This window comes from Melitaea cinxia, chromosome 28, assembly GCF_905220565.1.
Source record: "Melitaea cinxia chromosome 28, ilMelCinx1.1, whole genome shotgun sequence".
In the NCBI taxonomy this organism is placed as follows: Eukaryota; Metazoa; Arthropoda; class Insecta; order Lepidoptera; family Nymphalidae; genus Melitaea; species Melitaea cinxia.
The window spans coordinates 3,523,267-3,537,637 of record NC_059421.1 but is presented as its reverse complement, the minus strand read 5'-3'; positions in this window follow the sequence as shown (position 1 = coordinate 3,537,637).

Sequence of the window (14,371 nt, the reverse complement as noted above, 5' to 3'; positions counted from 1 at the left end):
CTGCCACTTCAACTTGCTAATTCTGTGAGCTATGTCGGTTACTTTCGTTTTCTCGTGCATAGTCTCATTTCTAAGCCTATCTTTGAGAGAAACCCCAAGCATAGCCCGTTCCATTACACGTTGAGCGACAAAAAAGAAAAATAACTAAAAAAGTAAACTAATTAGTGGTTCAGTCAATTTATTAAATTGAAATTTTAAAAAATATGCTAAAAATAACCAAGAAATAAGGTACCTATATTTATAATTATACCATCAGTATTATGTTGCACCTAGGTACATTTTATCAGTATGAAGGAAGGGTAATGATTGTTTCTAATGAATTACTAAGCATTTAGCTTCCGTTGGCTAGATAAATTGAATCACAGTTCAATGAATGAGGATGAATGAGGCCCATTCTGATGAATATTCAACTACTATGTTAAATATATTGCTTTTCGTATACGAATAAGTGATTAGTTCAAGAGTAATTTATTAATTTCGGAAACTTAATTTGTTGAATAATGGACAATTTTTTATAACTAGGTCGGCTAACAAGTGTACGGCTCATTTTATAGTAAGCAATTACCGTAGCTTATAGACGCCTGCAGTAAAAGAAGCATCGCAAGCGCGTTACCGTCCTTATGCCGAATTCCCCACAGCAGATGATCAGCCCCAGCAGAGATCTGATCACGTTAGTCGCTAACAGGAACAGAACTGCTTGAAAACAGTATTATTTTGCCGTCGGGTTGCTCCATATTTTGAGCAGGATATTTTGTGCTGTGCCCTACCAAAAAAAAAACTAAAATTATTTTTATGGTGTACAGTAGATTTACCGATCCGATTAAGACATTTAAGACATTCGAAAACGCGGGACACGCTAGTTCTACACAATATCGCGCATTCACACTGTCGTACAAGGAAGTGAGAAATAAAGACAATCTCAGATGTAACATAAAAGAGGTTTATGGGAAAGTAGTAGCTAGCGGAAAATAAGGAATCCTGTAGATACTTCCGTAGCAAGATTATATTACTGCTGCAATATATTTTGTACATTTACTTTTCGTAGTAGACAGAGAAAAACTTTTAACGAAGTTAAAAGTAATCTTGGTCTTTGAACCCGAATACTTTTTTCTACTTAGTTTATACGTATTTTGAATTTCGAAATAATAAAAATTTACTTTAGTAATGTACTCTGTCTAGTGACAGACTAATTAATCATCACAAGTCATTATAGCAAGGGACAGCGGGACGTATTTAACTAGATTAACTGATAACGCATTGCTTAGTACGTTCATTATTTTTTTCTGTGATGAGATATTCCTCTGTTTAAAACGGAAATGACAAATTTTTCTATTATTATTATTATTCTTCGTTTTAACCTGAAGAAGAAGAAGGAGAAGACAAATTGAATAAAGCACATGAGCTGTTAAAAGAAACGAATAAACGAAAACAAAAAATGTATAATTGAACAGAACCGAAGTTTAACTAAGTCTTATATCGTATAGTTTTACGTTGCGTTACGTTTTAGTTAGCAGTTTTAGTTGGCGACCGGCCATGTTGTTGTTCACAGCGAACAGCGAGATGAACAAGTCGCAGCTCATGACTATCAAGCACATAGAGCTGTGTTTGTAGAATTTAAACACGATCGGCGTGCCAAAGATCAATAACTTACCTTAATTACTACACAAATTCTTTAGATATTTTTTTTTATTATACGCTATTAGTAATTCACTATGAAACCATTTTGATACTATTTTGAATAAAAACCATTATACATGATATATCAAAATAATCATTATCAAATTATCGATCAATCTGTCTATTTGAAATTACTGTAATAGTAAAAACGAGTGTGCTTTAGACCACACAACTAAAGTAAAACTTTTTTACCAATAGGCCTGCACAATAGGACTGTACTGTGTCTTATTAGATATACGAAACGCTACTAGTTATGAAAGAATGAGTGAAAGAAAATGTATGCTCGCACCTCTCTCTCTTGCTCCGTTCACAGCTTACCACAGTTCACAGTTCACCAGCTTACTCTCCGAGTCAAGTGTGCGTAAAGAATTTTTACTTCAATAATTTCAGTTCAGATAGACTAGTTCTGAAGCTGCGAAACAAATCACAAACATACGAGTACATTACACTTCTACGACATTCTTTTATCTGCGGTTTAAATCGGTTTCGCACCGTATTTGACATGTTGCCTTTTAACGTTAGCGATACTGCCGCTGTGCACTCAGAAGCGTCGTTGTTCTTTACTTTTTTCTTTTGTCAGCTTTCGGGCGCACTGTAATTGACAAGATCGGTCATTTTGATTTCAGAACACAATCAGGGCTGTCACCTACAGCTTCTCGAATGTATTTAAAAGGCTGGATACGAATTCTATAGCGGATGATAAGAAATTCAGCGGAATTAAAAGTTAAATCACTAGTTGTCACTTGTGAACAAAATAAAGGAACGAGAGAAAAATATTAGAATGCAAATAATTTTTAGTTTTTTTTTTTAGTGATAACATATTTTATAAAAGAAATTAATCAAAGATATCGAAATATTTAAATAATCACACATTAATTATCTCTTGATAAAGTTGTATAAATGTAATGTAAATGTAAAATGAAAATGCATTGATATGAAAATTTTCTCATATTTTCTTTGCGATGCTGAAAATGAGAAAAATATTTTATGAAAAGGTTTCTGTTGTGGATCGACAATCTGAATCGTCAATGTTGATGACAAATAATAAGAGAAAGGTGGCGTTTATTTTTCATTGCTTATGTATTACATATACAAATATTTGTTCCGGATTTATTTTAACGCTGATAATAAGAGACAGGTTACTAAATTACGAACTTATTACTCGGTCTGAATGTGGGATCAAATAGCCACAGTAACTAGCTACTACGAAGCGGTCGCCAACGCTAGTATGGGTCACACAGGTGACCACTGAGAATCTGATAATGTCATATCAAATGAATAATCAAGGCGCACTAAATGAATGAATGAATATTTATTTTATAACACAAGATAAAATAATATTGATGACACTGATAATAAAATAATGTGATTATTTGAATAAATCAGAATGTTTTGATTGAAAATAATCCTTTAAACAACATTAAGAAGAAAAATAATATAATTGTATTTCCTCGCCGAGGGAGTTGTGCACACATCGACACACTCCGAGAATGTTCGAACACAACTGTGTTGTGTGAGTATGAAACGTTCTGAAGTAAGTAAATAACGTAATGCTTTTTAAGGAACCTTTTTTCTATATTTTAATATACATACCTACTGACAAAAAACTACTATATATATATGTGAGTGTAATATATCTGTGTTAATAAAATTAAGTCTATTAAAAAACTTTGTTGTCTGTAAAGTCGATTTACGGGCGATAGTTTTACGTGATAACGTCATAAAGACACATTAATAAAAATTGCATACTTTTATGAATTGAATTGCATTATTGTCACTGAATTATTTCGAACTGCTAGCTCTGACGTCACACGAGAAGAGATATAAATGTGACAAGCCAACGCTTGGGCCGATCGTGCCTCTATCGCTTGTTCCGCGCTCTCACTTGCGTGCTGAGGCTCAGGCGGAACGTGACACTTTTTCGTGCGTACAGCCAGTGTCCATCAATTTATCAGACGTCAAAAAAATATTTCAGCGAAATGAAACGTTTTTTGCCTAAACAACAGCATTATAAATTTCTCTGTGCTTCAATAATCACATACAAATTCATAATGTACAAATGAAAACATTTTTCTGCCCATATAACTATGCTGTTCTAACAGTGTTGTGAATATTTTAACAACAATGACCGTCACACTTGCATCAGATTGATTGATGTATAAATTCATCGTTACAAGCGGTTCTGTTTCCACTATTCCAAAAGTAATGAAAAATACAATATGTATTAGAAATTACACCGAAGTTGTGGAAATGGAATAAATAATTTGAATGAATACTGACCAATTGTACCTCGTATATATTTATATCAAATTTGTTATATTGTCACGCTTGTAGGATCGCGTACGCACCGTGCGAAAGAGACAGATATAAATTTCACGAATCGTATGTGTAGTGTGATGTCATATCGATATCGTACACACGCTCACAGAGGACACAAAGGCAAAACATACGTATGCACGAGTCAGTATTAGTTAATTTTACATATATGTATGTGTGATTACTATTCTCTTCAGACGAAGCTTTCATAGAGTTTGGTCCAAGTTTACGTAAAGACAATTTGTTCATCTGTTATGTATTCATCTTAACCAATGGGTGTTTAAGATAAAACAGTCTTACAACTTTCAGATCAAAACTTATCAGTTTGTGAAGAGAAAACGTTAAAAGGAACCTCAAGTTAATTTAAAAATATCTTTTCCACGATACTTTAGGTTGTACAAAGGGCAGGATTCAGTTAGACTTTAAGTAATAAGATTCGAAAAGTTTCATAAATTAGAAAATACGAATAAGTTACTTAATAAAGTTTAAAAATAATATAATACAACTAGCTGTGCCTGCGACTTCGTTCGCGTGGAATCTAACAAAAAAGTTAATTTTTAGTTCGCAGAGTTGTAAAATAAATTTCTAGAATAAAAGCAGCATAATAAAAATAAATAACGTAAGCAAATGTAATGTTGATTTTTCACTCTCGCACGTTGATTCTTTAGATATTCTAAAAGCTTTTAAGAGTCTTAATATTAAAAAAAAAACAAATGATCTGTGGGGCATTTCAGTTAAATTAATTAGTTCTATCATTGATGACCTCGCTCCGTACTTAGCTTTAACTTTTAACAACGCTATTAAGGTGGGGTCTTTTCCAGATTTGCTAAAATGTAGTAAAGTTTTACCACTTTTTAAAAAGGGAAGTCGAAGTGATCCCAGTAATTATAGACCCATTTCAATCCGCTAAATCAGCTATGCTAAATCAGCTTCTTTTCCATTTTAAACTTAATGGAATTTTTCACAGTGAACAATATGGTTTCACTAGAGGTCGCTCTACGACAGATGCTGGTGTGGCACTTCTCAAACATATATATGACGCTTGGGAGAGATCACAAAATGCTATTGGTATATTTTGTGAACTATCAAAGGCATTCGATTGCGTGGACCACGGGATCAGGAAAAATAGTCATGAGAAAGTTTCAATTTTAGTATTTATTGAAAACTACATATATTTTTATTTCAAAATACGAACTGTAATTTCGTCTAAGCAAAATAAAATCATTATTTTAAACTTATTTATTGTTTATGATATTTTAATAGTTTCAGAATTATTATTAAAGTCATTCGGTCGGTCAGGAAGTAAATAACTTGGACGTATAGCGAATAATTGAAAAACTATAACAGTAAAACTTTCTGTGGACTCTTGATTCTCTCATACGAGTTCTATAGTAAACTAAAATCGTTATTAAAGTTTTGAAATTTATTGCTGCCCGCGATTGCCCCGCTATGCCCGCGAATTAAAAAAAAAAATATATTATTGTTCAGTACGCAGTTACAAAAAAAATTAATTTCTAAAATAAAAGTAGCCTACGTTACTCCTTGTTACATCAGCTATATGCCAGTGAAAGTCCCGTCAAAATCGGTCCAGCCGTTTCAGAGATTAGCCGGAACAAACAGACGACAGATAGACAGACAGACAAACATTTTAAAAATGTTATTTTGGTATATGTGCCGTGCATACATCCATATGCATTTAGTAAAGAGCGATTATTTTAATATTACAAACAGACACTCCAATTTTATTTATTTGTAGAATAGATTTAAATCAATGACTCACAAATAATATTTTTTTTTAATTTAAATAAATTAAAAAATAAATATGTGGAGGCCTATGTCCAGTAGTGGACTGCGAAAGGCAGCTGTGATTGATCGACTGATAGATTTAAATCTCTCAGAGAGAAAATAGTACGTATTTCAATAACACACGTAAGGCACACACGCTCACACATAATTTCGTTAAGCCCGAGCGCCCTGTCTGTTTATAGTAACGGGTAGCAATAATTCTAGTCATGGAGATCAATTCCTTGCTAATCGAATTAAACTTACATTTATTGCAACTTCACGTGAACGCAATGATTCAACGTTTTAATTAACTTTAAAAGACTACTAATGTGTAGGACAGAGATTTTAATCTTACTATGAAAGATAATAATTAACAGCATTAAATGTGTACTTATGTCATGTGAAGATCAAGGTGACATTGTTTTGAATAATTGAATTTAGTCCAACCCGCGACGTGACATCAAACCGATGTGATTTGAAGCAGGAAACGAATTTGTAACCATCGGCGTTCATTAAACAGCAACATTAACATCTAGCGCTTCATCGGAATGTTTATCATGTCGGCCATCTATTAAATGCAAAATTATTTATAATCATTATAATGAAACAACTGTTTCGGATTTTATCGCGGTTTTATTAAGTTTTTTAGATGCCCAACGTTTCGGATACTTTACAGCAACTAAGGTCACAGCCACGGGAGGTATTATAACAATTATTTGTCTTATTCGTTTGAATAAGAACTTACCTAATTTATTTGTATAGAATTCCTACGAAAATCTTAAACATTGTTTCTTGTTAAATAGTCTCAATCAGCTTTAATTATAACTTAGAAAGTTAATTGTTATTTATTACCGAAAGAGAAAATTCGTTAAAACTTGATAGATAAATAATGGTAACTTCGTGTAATGTATTCGAAGCGTATCAAACTATTTTTTTTTTAATTCGAATAAAGAATATTGTTACGATAACCATCACAGCAAAAATACAGTCGCAGTTTACTTTTCCGCCGAAGATTAGATTTATTTGATTTAAGCCCCGGGCGTAATTAAACCCGATCAAGATAACACATATAAAATCATTTCCATTTTTCTTTCTAGAAACTTCAGCATGTTACTCGATTATCAACTTTACTTAACGCTAGCTAAAGAAAGTTGGACAGTTGACTAACATTGACAATGAACATTCATACAGTTTTAACATTCGTGTAGTGTTTACGTTGAAGTTACTTAAATGTATCAACTTGAAATGTTTAATTACAATACTAAGTTGTGCAATTACTTAACAGAATTTTTTATTTTGCATCAAATTAATTGGATCAAATTGTCGTTTGAAATAAATTCGCTGCATCAATATTTATGTCGGTGTTGAGTATTTAGCGTTTTAAATATCTTAAAGATACTAAATAGGTCTTATCTTCTAGCACCCAAAACTAGAGGAGTAGGATACAAAATTAATTTCACTAAATATCAATTACAGAAAGGACACGATGTTCTCGAAAATTCGGTGTACAAATTTAACTAGACGGTGGGCGAAATCGCCGCCGTATAATTTGACAAGCGACAGATGCGGTGTGTCCATTTTACGGACACTAGGAATGTAATGAAACATTGATATAATGAGAAAATTGAGTTTATCGATAAATAAATTCATTTAGTTTGATAAACTAGAAAATCAAACACGATATTTTACTTTCAATTTATGGTATCTGCGTTAAATAAACATCGGTCTTTAATAATGTTTGTTAGGTTACCGTCCCCGGCACACAATAGCTATTTCGAGCGTTCACCTTACTAACAAGCGAATTAGATGTGAGATTAATAGTAACAAGATCCATTTCATCCTCAGATGAGACGCTTCATAATATCATAGAACACAAAGGAAGCGGTGTGTACCCCGTGTAGTTCATTATACTCTCATGTTCTCATTAGACATACACGGTTAATGGAGAAATTATATTCTAACTGTAACCTTCCTTTGAATATTATTTTTTTTTGACGCAAAATATTTTATACATCTGGATGGTGAGACAATTAAAGTGAGGCAAAAAATTTCTAATATCGTTTTTTATAACTACAATAATATTTATAGTATAATTTGATTGGTTGCTATCCGATAACTGATTAAATATTCTGAATTTATTAGTTTTAGTGAACCCTAACATTGTTTGATATTATTATTTCATGATTCTTTCGTAAAGACCTACACTCTACATAATGCCAATTGTGTGAAATCTATATTATTTATGTTTTGGGGATATTATTGTGTTGGCTAACTGAGCTCTATGAATAAATACGTAATAGAATATTTTTCATTTATAATAAGATTTGACATGACGTTAGCTATGTAATGTAACGATTTGAGTGCTGTGTTAGATTTGATGACGCCACTGTTTTATCAGTTATGGACCTGCCGATGTAAATTTGATTCTAGACAATGTTTATTCAATAAATAAAATAAATATGAGGAACAAATGTCCAGTCACGGGGTAAAGACCGTTTCTTATTTCGAACAAAAAATAGTAAATACAGCGGATAAGTTAAGAAGACATTTAGTTGCTATATACACATAGACACAAGTCTTAGAATTTCTTCAACATATTTGTGAAGGATTCCTCCCAAGCACTTTATTTACCACTTAACGCGATACGCTTATCTTGGTATTGTGATAGTCAGAGATACACAATTAAATAAATGTATAATATATATAATAAATAAATAATGTTGCTGGTACGAAGAAGGTATTTAATAACAACTAATTAAAGAACAATTATTTATTTATGTATTTACTTATAAGGGATAGTACACAGCACAGAAAAAAAAATAAAACAAACAAGAATGAAATATAATCAAAAAGGCCAATTACGACCATCCATCCGTTTAAAATTTAAATTAACAAACGTAAAATATTAAACCTATAAATATTATAACAATGAAGTAGTGGTCTAAGACGCCTTATTCCATGACACGTAAATAATTACTAGAGGTGTGACCTTACGATTAGTGCTGTAATACACTCATAACAATCCTTTGTTAAAACCTTTTTGGGGATGATATGAAGAATCACGTCGGGGTCACCAGTTTGGGGATGGTGTGAAGAATCACGTCGGAGTCACCAGTGTAGGAATATATAGCTTGTAAGATAAATAAAATATTCAACTCACTTGGTATCTCGTATATTAACTCCACCACAAGATATAAACAATTATGATGGAAGGAGAGAGAGCCACTAGCACAAATACAGTGTACAGTCTATAATAAATAAAAAAGGCGAAAACGAAATAATACAAATCTTTCTTAAGGATCTAAAACATTTTTTTAGTTGCTAAAGAATGACATAAACATCTTGTTAACATGGTTACGTACTTTACGTATACACAGAATATATATATAAGTAAAAATAAAGATATGTGCCCACATCTTAGTTACTTTAAATACTTCAAATTTTTACCATATTATCCATAATATTACAGTTACATACCATATTATCCATAATATTACAGTTACATAATATTACAGTTAGTTACAGCCATGGATTGTACCTGTTGCGCTGGCGGTTGCGGGTTCGATCCCCGCACATGACAAACATTTGTATTGGCGATACGGGTGTTTGCCGTGGTCTGGGTGCTTGTGCAGTCCTTCTGGGTCTCCCCACCATGCCTCGGAGAGCACGTTAAACCGTCGGTCCCGGTTGATATCATGAACACCTGATAGCGATCGTTACTCATAGTAGGGAATATATCCGCCAACCCGCATTGGAGCAGCGTGGTGGATTAAGCTCTGATCCTTCTCCTACATGGGGAAAGAGGCCTTTGCCCAGTAGTGGGATATTACAGAAAGCGATCCATTATATTAAGAAATCTCATGAACATATATTGTTTTCTTACGTTTACGCGAATTTCACTCATTATAATGAAACAACTTCTTTTATTTATTTTATCGCAGTTTATTCAGTTTTTTAAATGTCTGACGTTACGGATATTTTACAGCAACCATAGTCACGGAAGAGCTGAGGTGTCAGACGTCCTAACGTTACAAAGTTATTCGAAACTACCCTACGATACCTCAATATTTTAATTAGTTCTTTCTGCGCAGAAAGTCGCATCATAAAGCTAGCCCTGCGGTCACCAACCCGCCTGCCCAACGTGGTGACTATGGGCAACACACATGAGTTCACACATTTTTGGCGCGAACTTGTGGAGGCCTATATCCAGCAGTGGACTGCAATAGGCTGAAATGATGACGCAGAAAGTGCTAACTGAGTGTAACGTCCAACGTCCGAAATCCGATAATGATGTTTTCATTATAATCATATGAACATAATTTAGTTATGTAACTAAAATTAAGCAATTTAGCGTAGCAACACACATTTGAATTATATTACATGGAAAATGGGTGGCGACAATATGTCATAATTATTTGTATGATAAAACCTGTATTTTAAATTTAAATTTAATATTTAATTTTACCCAAATAAAACATGGACTATTTCAAGAAAGTCTCTAATGCTACTACCTTCTCAAAAGCAATTTCCATAACAATTTCAATTTCATCAATCAATCGACAGTTGCTACGTCAAAAAAATCACATTAATTATAACAATTTAAGCGAGACGTTTCAAATTCAGATCGTTACAATTTTCATGAAATCGTCGTACCGAAAGACAATCATATCGCAATTTCAAGGTTCCTCCATCGTTTGGTTAATTAGTTTTCCTTTCATTTCTTTGCCATTATCGCGAAGAAATTTTGCCAGAATTTTGATTCATGACGGAATATTTGAGATTGAAATATCAGAATTTAGTATTGAAGATGTTACTGTGGTGAGAGTGTATTATTTATAGGATAAGTAATAAAACTAATAAATAAATATCTTATAACATACACACACGGTCGTCTGTTCCTACGATAAGTAACTTATTGCTTGTTATAGGTAACAGTTGGCAGGGCAACTAGAAACTGCGCCAACGAGTAAGTCAAACGATAATTATTAAGATTTATCAATACCTTAGACACTGTCACAGCACTGGTTTGTGACTGTTGTGCTGGCGGTTGCGGGTTCGATCACCGCACATGACATACATTTGTATTGGACATACATGTGTTTGATGTAATCTGGGTGTTTGTGCCTCGTGGGTCTCTCCACCCTTTGTTTTGGTATCATAGAGAAACCCATTTACGGGTGATGCAGGACCGGGTTCCCATCCCGGCCCGATACTGGCACAGGGGCGTTACGCTCGGCAGTGACAAGTCCCCTCGAAGGACTGTCGTCAAATCGCGAAGCAACGCCGCCCATCTCGGGCACATCGCAAGGGTGTGCTGGGCAGACTCCACCGCCGCGCCACAATCGTGACATCCAGTCGTCGGGTCTCTCCACCCTGCCTCGGCAAGCACGTTAATCCGTCGGTCCCGGTTGTTATCATGCACGCCTGATAGCGACTGTTACTCATAGTAGGGAATATATCCGCCAACCCGCATTGGAGCAGCGTGATGGATTAAGCTCAGATCCTTCTCCTATATAAGTTGCGTAAGAGCGGTCATTGAGCAGGATCATATTATTATTTTGTCCGAAATAAAAATCAGTGTTTTTTGTTACTTATACTATTCAGTTTTCAATAACTTCGGTATATTTATTTTTTTCATCCTTATGTGACTTGTTGGTGTATGCTTGAGTGTAAATTTGTGAACTTTTGTGCTTTTTAAAGTGATTTTAAGTGCAACAACTTGTTATGATTTTTGTATGACATTGATTTAAATTTGAAGTTATACCCTCTTCTTCTTCAATTAAAAGTTATTCTTGTACGTGGTATTACATAGTGATATTATAATTCGCTGCATTACTGAACTGCTGCCGCGGTGTATTGGTCACAGCTACGGTTTTTTACTACACATCTTTCATCGAGCGGAACTGGGTTCAAATCCTCCGGTCTAGTCGCTGTATTCATTTGTTTGAATTTAAAATTTATTTCCAAAAAATTATAATTTTCAAGTCAATATTTGAATTTAAAATGAAATTTGCTTGCTGCAAGTCACCGACAGGTGGAGCCACAAATACCATTACATGTACAAAATGCAAATTGAATTACCATATTCAATGTCTCCAGGCCTCTGGTTTTAAGAAAGATGGCAAATTGGAGACACGAAAACACTGGCTTTGTCCGGAGTGTTCACTAACCGGGTCGCGAAAAGATAATAGCGACAACACACCAGTCCGAGGAGTTACCAATCTCTCGAGGTCGGATGAAGATAATTGCATGGATAATAATAATGTAACTTTAAGGCGAGATGGTACGTGTTCCAAGAACATGATGTTAGATTCCACTTGTAGTACGGAACACGATGAATCGTTCTTAATTGAATTGATACGATCTGTTGTTTCATCAGAAAATTCAATTTTAAAAGATGATTTTAAAAACTCTATGATTCCTTTGCAAGAGGAACTAAAATCTTTACGCGAAGAGTTTTTAAGTATGAAGGAATATTTTGAGTTTATTAATTCTAGTTTTGATAATTTTAATAAAAGAATTGAGGGTTGTGAAAAAGACGTCCAAAAATTAAATAAACAATGTTCGGGACTGGGTGAAATCACGTCATCTATAACTACTCTGAAGGAGGAAAACAACGTTCGTGAACAATGGGCTCGCAGATCAAATGTGGAGATCTATGGCATTCCTGAGAAACAAAATGAGAACCTACTTTCCATCTTACAAGATATATCAGAAAAAACTAAATGTAAATTTAATCCTAATACGGATATCGATTTTGTAACAAGAGTTGCATCGAAAAATAAGGATATGAAAAAGACTAAACCTATAATTGTCAAATTCTTATGTCGTTGGAAAAAGGATGATTTTTTGTCTCGGGTACGGAAATTAAATCTGAAATGTAGCGACTTGGGTTTTATTGGAAATAGTAATTCCATTTATTTCAATGATCACCTGACAAGTGTAAACAAAGCCCTATTACAGTCTGTTAAAAGAATTGCCAAGGAAAAAAACTATGAGTTCGTTTGGATCAAAAATTGTAGTATAATGGTTAGACGGTCAAGTACTAGTGCAGTGTTACATATAGGACGAGAGAGCGATTTAAAAAAGATTGTTTAAGAGCTACTTGTATTTTTTATAGCTTACTGGCACATGTTTACATACATAATATTTTACGGCATATTGTTGTTGCTATTGTTTGCATTGTTTTCTGTTTTTGCATACACTTTGGCGCTTTATATCTATTATGTAGAAATTTTATAGTGCTCCTTTTTATAATATATGATAACTGTAATTATAATTTTCTTGATTGGTTTTTGTGCGTACTTATGTTTGTATGTGCGTATACTTACGCGTTGTCGTGTGTTTATTTATGCATTTATATTGGAATTTGTGGGAGTGTGTGTTTGTTTGGAGGTGTATTTTCTGCTTACTCGTCGATTTGCTATTTTATGAAGTATAATGCATTGTTAATTTCCACCTATTACTATGGATAGTAGCTTGAAAGTTTATTATCAGAATGTACGTGGGCTACGAACAAAAACTAATACTTTCTACAAAAACTTACTTCAGGTTGACTATGACGTTATTTGCTTGAGTGAGACATGGCTGCATGAGAACATATTTTGTGCTGAGCTTTTTGATTCACGATATTCTGTCTATAGATGTGATCGTAATTATTCTAAGTGTGGTAATGTATTGGGGGGCGGCGTATTGATTGCACTTAAATCCAATTTTTTAACTCGTTCATCTTCCACGTATATTGATACGTGTTCAGCAGAAATTATCAAAGTCTCGATTTTTATAATGCGGCGCCATGTACTAAACTTCTGCACATTTTATGTTGTTACTTTCCACAAAATTCAATGCATTATGACACACTTTGTGATTTTTTTGACAGAATTTCAGAAGTACTTAGTAATAGGAGATTTTAATATCCCATCAGCTCAATGGATTGAAGTGGACGGTGATTCACACTTAAGTATGGTGGGCGAAGGGGATAAATTTGCATATAGCTTGTCGAACTTTCTAAATTTTTCAAATTTAAAACAATTTAATAGAATACGTAATAGTCACGGTAGGCTTCTTGACTTAATATTTACTGATATGGATTGCTATGTTTGTTCTTGTACTCTTCCACTAGTGGGGGAGGATAATTATCACCCTGCGCTTCATGTCAATTTGCAAAATTGTATTTTCAAAGAGCTACAGCCTTCGTGTAGAACTATACGTTTATTTCATGCAGCGGATTATGAAAGAATAAATGAGGCTCTTGCTACTGTTGATTGGCATGATATTTTAAGCGATTTTGATGTTGCCGCAGCTGTGGATACCTTTTATCAAACAATAAATAAAATAGTTTCAGATTTGGTTCCAACTAAAATTAAATATACGAATGGCTTTCCATGTTGGTACTCTAAACCACTAATAAAAATTGTTCGTGAGAAATTAAAGTATCACAGGAAATGGAAGAAGTACAATAGTTTAGCGGATTATAACCAATTTAGTCTTTTGAGAGAACGTCAAAAATCAATTCAATTGAAATGCTACGAAAGTTACATTTGCTTATCAGAGTTGAAAATTAAAAAAAAACAGTAAATACTTTTGGTCCTTC